Source organism: Triticum aestivum, chromosome 3B, assembly GCF_018294505.1.
Source record: "Triticum aestivum cultivar Chinese Spring chromosome 3B, IWGSC CS RefSeq v2.1, whole genome shotgun sequence".
Classification (NCBI taxonomy): domain Eukaryota; kingdom Viridiplantae; phylum Streptophyta; class Magnoliopsida; order Poales; family Poaceae; genus Triticum; species Triticum aestivum.
In genome coordinates, this window is record NC_057801.1 from 829,729,923 (window position 1) to 829,738,240 (window position 8,318).

Consider the following 8,318-nt stretch of genomic DNA (forward strand, 5'->3'; position numbering starts at 1 on the left):
CCGGACTGACCTACGGATCAGTACTTGCCCATGTTGGATGGCAAATTAAGCACGTCCGGACCACGCGGTCCGGATAGTTGCGAGCAGTTCTCTTTGCAAACCACGTATATATATTGTTTTTCAAGAGATTCAAGCAACTCCGCGGGTAACCATGGCTCGTCGGCGTAAGCCCGCATCTGCTCCAAGAGCAAGCCTTCCTCCTCATCCGGGGCGCGGGACACCGTCTCGCCGGCGTGCTCCTGCATCAGTTGGTCCGGAAACCCTTGGGGGGCGACGTACGCCGACGACGACCACGGCTCCCCGGCACAGTACTGCAGCTGCTGCGCGAGCTGGCCGTCCGAGGATGGCGGAGGCGGCGCCGCCGCCGCCTCTGCTGGACGCCATGGCCACGTCGTCACCTCCTCCTCAAAACCGAGGGCCATAGGCACTGCTCGTGCTCCTCCTTCCATGCCGATGGATATGGATATCGGTCCCGCTTGATGTGTGTATATTGTGTTTCCTCCGGTGTGTTTAGTTCGGGTTAGCTCTATATATATGTAAGCTCGCGAGGTTGATCCGGCTGCCATGGAACTCGGATTGGCCCCTGCTGACCGGGCAGATCGGCTCGACTCGGTGTCGGACTCCTACCGGGCACAAATTGTCAGAATTTGGCTTTAGGCGAGGTCAATTTAAAAAGTAAATATAAAACATGTTCTATTACCCAAAAAGGGTTTTCCCCCGCTTTGTATACAAAGCAACCAACCGATATATCTCATGATAGGTGCTGGGGCGGAAGCAGCACAGTCACGCCCAAAAAAAAAGAAGAGAAAATACAAGAGAAACAAATGCCAACAACGGCAGATCGACAAAACGAAGAAGCCTCGTGGCCGCTGCACCCACCGAAGAACGCCCACCAAGCTCCGAGCCTCTGAAGCACCGGTACCAATCAGCACCTCCAAGGAGGGACGCGACGATGACGACGCTGCTGCCAAGGGTTTCCCCCGATACGCTGTGAGGAGAGAGGAAGGGTAGCCCCGACGCCCTCCAGGAAGGTCAGGCGGTACCCACAAGCGCCACCGCATCGGTGTCGGCCAAGCCAACAGGGATTTCTCCTGATCCCAACCTCCACCTTAGGCACTCTAGAGCTCGCCACCACACAGACCCTTACCCTGCGCCAACCCGGTCACGAAGCTTCCCACGCCGTCTCACCACGGCACCGTGAAGCATGGTCCGCACAAGGAAGAAGAGGAGCCGGGACTAGGGCAGCAGCACCGTCGGCACGCGGGAGGGCCCCACCTCCACCGTCGAAGCCAGTAGCTGACCGGACGCAATAGCAGGAACATACCAGGCCCGTGGACACACAGGCCCGGCCGGGATCTCCGAGGCCCGTAAAGTTCTTGCCTTCGCGCTACAGCCGACACGCCGTCGGCGCCGCCGCCCCTGTCCAAGCCGCTCCCTTGCCTCCTCGCACAGAGAGCCGTCAAGTGAAAGCACCACCACCACGGGCACCGCCGGCCACCACCACTAGGTCGCCGGACCGCCATCGGCCGAACCGCACCACCGCCGCACGCCCGCGACGGAGAGGAAACCAGCGCAGCCGCCGGCAGCCCGAAGCCGAGCCCCAGCTGCCGCCCACGCCGCCCGCAGCCCGCGCCGTCTGCCGGGCGGATCGGCCACCGCAGCGAGACGCGCCCACTGCGCAGCCGGCCACGCAACGCCACGCGCCGCCGCGCCGCGGTGCCCCGCGCCCGCACCGCATCCGCACACGGAGGAGAAGCCCGCGCCGCCCCATCTCACGCGGAGAAGGAGGAAGGAGACGCCCCGCCGCCGCCGGCGCCGGTCGGGCTTTGCCCGGCCGCGCCCCTTGGCGGCGGCGAGGGAGGAGGGAGGAGGAGGGGGGGCCAGACGGAGGGTGGATCTGGGCGTCCGCCCCGGCCGCCTCGCGGGTGGCGGCACGGGGGGAAGGGTTTCGGGGGGGGGGGGGGGGGGGACACAGACTCTCAAACATGTTCTATTTATTCGCGAACGCACACTCCGTTCTAATATATTGTGCCTAATAAGTTTTCCATAAGATTGCTTTCGATTGTTGATAAGCTCAGTAATGTATGAGATATATATGCGGAAATTCATGGACCCTGATAAGTGACACATGTGTGGGCTGAAGAAGATCGGGCCACACGCTCTTCTAGCCATCGATTGTGACACGCCAACCTTTCTGTTTCTTTCACACGTGCATGCAAACAGGGACAAAAACAGATGATGTCAAGAAGAATCGTTCGGGACAAGTCGGTTTTGTGTGTTGTGTGCAGGTACTGGTCATTAGTCGTTACCGAAGTAATTCCTACTGGTACGATAACTCCCAGTTCTCAATCGAGGGAAATACTTGTTGCTAGGTTACCCCTTACACTTGGGGGTTACCCAACCACTCTTACAAGAGAGCAAGCGAAAGCTAGTGCCAGATGAATAATTGTCAACTCAACTCCTCTAACTCTCGAAAGGAGAAGTCTTGTTGCATTGTTTCCTGCAACCCAATAATGTCAATCTGTTCCTGCCTCATATAGTCAATCACCGAGAGGCAATATCATGAGATAAACTAGGTAATCGACTTTAACCCTCACAAACCCTATTGTCATCTGCACCAAGACAACCATTGGGCAACAATGCACTTTCACCACGTTTTTCAGGTATAGATGATGTTACTGTAATTTCACCGGGAGGAAATCCATGGGTGATTACCATTCGGGAAGTTATCTCCCTGATGGATTGCATTCATATCATTTGTGGCACGTTTTCTTGAGTGGTTATACCCAAGTCAGGGTTCTAGCCGTTTTAGCTATCCCCGCACATGATTGGCTCCCCCTGGAGGTCTTCAAATTTGTTTATCTTTGTGAGTGTTGCAAGGTATAATATGTTGACCCCGCACAGAAATGCACTAGTAATTACTAAAAATACCCATAAAAGTTAGTTAACCTCAAGAGGTATAATAGTGTTTTTGTCAAGAGGTATAATAGTGGTTGGGAGGCATGGCGGCATGGTATCGGTGCGACGTACGGTAGGTGCATGGCGCAGGCCAGAGGGCACTGGAGAGCACGCGAGAAGGGGAAAACAAAACTAGGAAGCCACATAAAGGACGACCACGTGTAGGATAGTGCGGAAAGGCACGGAGCGTTTTCTGTAGACGAAGAAGAGGATGGATGAAGAAGAGGATGCCACACGGCGCCCCCGTCCTATTCCGTGGGCACGGGTGAGGACGGACACGAGGAGACGCTCTGTTAGACTTCGTATTGTAACGTTATTGTGTAATCCATACCATATTGGTATAGGACTTGTATGACACCATTATATATATGTGTGATATGCCACACCATAGAGGGTTGAGCCAGTTCCCCAAAAATATATGTTTTACATGCTCTAGGACATGGAGAGTTTGCGGCATGGCCGATGGCGGCGGCAGGAACCCGACGCCATTTGCGCGTTCTGGCTGCGCAAAACAAACAAATGAGGCTTGTCTACTCCCTCCGCATGGCATGGATCGAAAGTCTGCACATCGCAAAGAAAAAGGGAAATATGTATGCTTGGTATTGGTATTATCACTATATGATCTACGATTGTATTGGCTAATAGAAATTCTGAACAAAGCCCCGCAAGAGCTGTCTTTGTATAGACCAGCCGGCAAAGTAAGAAAGTGAGCTGAGATGGTACACCAGAAAGTAAAACGCTTCAGTGGAAGGCGAGCCGTATGGAGCTGAGCTTCAATCTGGACCGTTCCGTAACTGAAGATTGGAACACCTGTTAACTGAAACCAAAGAGCCATTTGTGTGTTCTGGCTGCAGAAAGCAAACCAGGATGGCCACGGCGTTCTCCAATATTGTTGTTTGCGCAAAATGAACAGACTTAGGGGAATTGGAACTTTCTATATTTGAGAGCTCCACAACACATGGTCTATTCCCGGTGCCGACGACCAATCTTTCCATGTTTGCAGGGCTGGTCCATAGGCCGGGCAAAGAGGGCAACCACCCCGGGCCTCAAGGGGGTAGGGCCGCAAAAATACTATTATCACCAAGTCTAAAAGATTATTTTAGTACAAACTAAAAAAAAATCCAAAATTAGTGTGAGCAAGTCCACACAACTAACCAATAATGTTACCATATAGGAACAACCAAATCTTATAGCGGACACATGTTGCACAAAAATTTATTTTGACTAAATCTCTATTCATGCTTAGTTTCGTGCAAGACTTCTTATTTCAGAAATTGATAGGAGCCCTTGTACATACACTAGAAGAAGTAAATCATCTAGACAACCTTAAAAGATAAATGAATTATATGTGTGCAAAATTGAGTCTATGATATATTATGCTCGTCGATAATCGATGTTATTACAATGACATGTAAAGAGCATGCACATATTGTCAACTTATTCAATGTAACTTGGAGCACATTTACAAACAGTTCAAATTTATACTATAAAATATTCTATAAATATGTTACCTGATAAAACAGTAGAAACCATTAGATAGATATTTGTTAGACATTACGCTTTAAAGATCTCTACCATAATAGTTAATGATATTGAAACATACATGAACACATACACACAAAAATATACATATGCATCATATAGTTTGTGCAATTGTTAAAAGGAAAACTGAATGATTAATTTTATTGAAGCACACAATTTGAATTTAGCTGAAACGAAGTTTTCATTAAAATACATTAGAAATGATAACAAAGAATTACAATTAATAATTAAAAAAATTGTTACGTGATCCCACACCAAAAATATCGTTATATTGTTAACTATGTCAACTAAGTAACAGAAATTATACGCCAACACAATAATACAATAAAAATGCAATTAAATAAGTATAAATGTTTGGTATAAAAAACATTATTATTCCTTTTAATTCGCCCCGGGTCTCAATTATGTTTGGATTGACCTTGTATGTTTGGCCGCCGAGCTCCGTTCTACCGCCGCCCATCTCGCCCCACCGGCAGCGGCGGAGCCAAGGGGGGGGGGGGGGGGGGGGGGGGCGAGCAGGGGCCTGGCCCCCCCTGACGATCGAGCGAACATTGTAGGCAGCAGTCTATTAGCGACATGATTTGCAATGTAAAACGTAATTGGCCCCCCTATTACGTGAATTCTTGAGAAAGAAAAAAAAGGCCCACGTACAAGCCCACTAATTAGGCATTTTCTAAGTCCATGTGAAGGCAGACTGGACTTTGCTCCCAAAAAAGGCAGATTGGACGATTGGCCGGCCTCCGCTAAATCTCCTGGCGCTAGACATTATCTCCGTGATTAGCGCATGTGTGGTTAGGGATGCGCCGCTGTCGTATTAGTATGCCTTTGTCGCCTCCTTGTCGTAGGTCTTCCCTAAGAAAAGATATGATTCATACGGCGACGCAGGCTGCTTCACTCCTAATTATTCAGGCTGCAGTCAAAAAACTACACATCACATTGTCTATTAATCTCTCTATTCTCATCTTGTATCATGTTGAAATTCTACATCGGGATTTACTTATATTGGTTGTGTAATTTGTGATGGGTTGCTGCGCTAGGGTATAGACACTTGCAATCGTTCGAAATCTCAGACCCATCAATGAGAAGGGGCTGGAGTTGATTCTCTAGGTATATGGCAACATTGATCATTTTTTGCTAACTAAAAAATATTTCCTAATACAACCAGCGATGATTTGCCATTCAACCTATATAAATGGAAACTAAAAGCCAACCATATGGTAATACATGATTATTCTTGTTTGTATATCTAAAATTTTCATATGAAAATGGTTTATAGCAAGACACTTCATGTCATATTTTAGAATAGTTTGATTATCAACTTCTGTCTTCTTGACACATATATGAAGCTATTGACTAATTAGCTATCGCTAGACATGCTCCAGCTGCAAAAAAAAAATTGTGTGTCTAGGCAAAGTTAAATTTGAATGATACTTGAATATAGAATTATTGGGTAGTATGTGAGGCACAAAATATTTTCTGTCTTCATCGTCGTTTGCCCCCCCCCCCCCCATGTCTAAACCCTGGCTCCGCCCCTGCCCGCCGGCTCCAACGCCGCCCATGATCGACCTTGTGTGTGTGTGTGTGTGTGTGTGTGTGTGTGTGTGTGTGTGTGTGTGTGTGTGTGACTTGTTCTCTGAACCTCTGATGATGTGGTTGTTGGTGTGTTGGTGTAAGATATAAAGTGAGAGAAACTCTTTTTCGTGGAATTATGGATGGTTCATTTACCTCGTTCTTACTTTTTATCATTTTTGTTGCTTTTTTTACTTGTACCACAAGCTATTTCATTTCCCCTCCAACGCACTAGCACGGCTCTCCAACGGACGGACATACATGGCAAACTTTATTTTCTTTTTCTGTATTTGTTTCAGAGATCTTAGACATAAGAATAATCAGCAGCATTGTTTCCTCATTAGCTGTGCGCTGCTTGCTAGTCATCACACAATTTCGATGTTGCTCGTTGCTAGTTGTCACAGCACATCACATCACACAATTCTTAGAGCATCTCTAACCGATCTCCTAAAAACCTATTGAAGAGCAAAATAAGGAGTTAACCGCTCTAACCAATCCATCAAACCTTTAAAGGCGCAAAATTTTACTCCTATAAGTTTATTATGACGGCAACTCTCCTATTTTTACTCCTTCGTGGCGCTGCTCCTTAAAAAAATTCCATGGCAACGAGGAACTTCATAAAAAAATAGTGTCGCTCTTCCTCCTGCACTCCCTTACGACCCCTGCACCGCCGTTTGCCCATGCACGATGCCGTTGCTTTAAGTTGTAAGCTACCGGCTCCCAAGAGGCCAAGACAAGTCGGCCGCAAGACCAGAACACGAGGACGACCATGACGTGCCGCTCAGGGACGGGGACGGGGACGGGGACGGGGACGGGGACAGGAACAACAACTTGTGCAGCTATTGCCACCAGCTCCCTCTCCCGGCGCTGCAGCTGCCTCCTGCCGTCCACCACTGCCCAATCGTGCTCACCACCCGGGGCACAACCTCCACTCCTCTACATTTCAGTTGGGGTAGCTTGACAGTACGTGCAGCTGCAGGTGCATGGGCGCAGGTACGTTGGACCTCGCCGTGGTGGCGAAGACCGGTGGCGAGGTTACGGGATCAGGGCTAGGCGACATGTCGTTCCTGTGCGTGACTAAGGTGTTGCTCCGGTGGGCGCACCGGAAAAAAGAAAAAATAAGGAGGACTGGAGGAGGAAGATGTAGAGAGACTTTCATATCGGGTCACTTCGTTTTGTTGTTGCCGCCGCCGCTGCTCTCCTCGCTCTCTGCGTTGTCGTGGCTCGAACCAACGAAGGAGAAAGGGAGGAGGAGGATGAACACGAGGACACGGTGATTTTTCCGGGCGCACGAACGCCGTCGGCCGCACGAGCGGCCACTTGTTTCCTTGTATTCTGATGCTACATCACGGCTACACCGGCTGGCTCTCCTACCACTCTACACAGCAGCACCGGGGCCCTTTTAATACACAGACTCACGCATAGCCCAGCCGCCCAGATCGGCCACTAACCCCCATGAACTAACTACAGCACGCATGCACCACACCGGCCACTACCACATGACCGGGCCACTAACCCACTAGCTACATGCATCAAGATTAGTACTAATATTTTTCCTCCTAATCTTGACTTGCCGTCCTGGAGTTGTTGCAGCTTCCGTCGTCAATGTCGCCGCCACAACCGTGACCCAGCCCGCGGACCCGACCTGGCGCACCGACGCCGATTGTACCGTGCTCCGTCACGATCCCGGCGACATACGCCGAGCTCCTTGTCCGCTGGCGACACACGCCCGGCGTCCCTCTGCGCCACGCCCGTCCCGCGCGCATCCGACGCGCCCAACGAGCCCGACTGCATCAGTGCATCCCGCACGTCCCGCGCACCTGACGCGCCCGACGAGCCCGACTGCACCAATGCGTCCCGCACGTCCCGCGCGAATCCGTCGCGCCCGACGAGCCCGATCACACACGCCTACACCGCGGTCCCGCCGCGCCTGACACGCCCGGCGCGCGCCCATACACGCGCCCGACGCGTCCGACACTGGCGCCGCGGCTTATTCCGGCCAACACTCACCCTCTAAGCCGTGGCCTCGCCGCACGGCCTCCCGACAAGGGCCCTGGCTCGTCGTTGTCGCCTCGTCGCCATGTACGTCTCCGATGCGTCTCCGGCACAAGCCGCCGCTCGCAGTCCCGTGTGCCGCCACGCCGCGTATCCGTGCCACGCGCCTCCGCGGTTGTCGCGCCGAGCCGTCGCGACCTCTGCGCCACCACGCAGGTCCTTCGCGACCTCCTCGTCCCCACGACCGTCGTGCC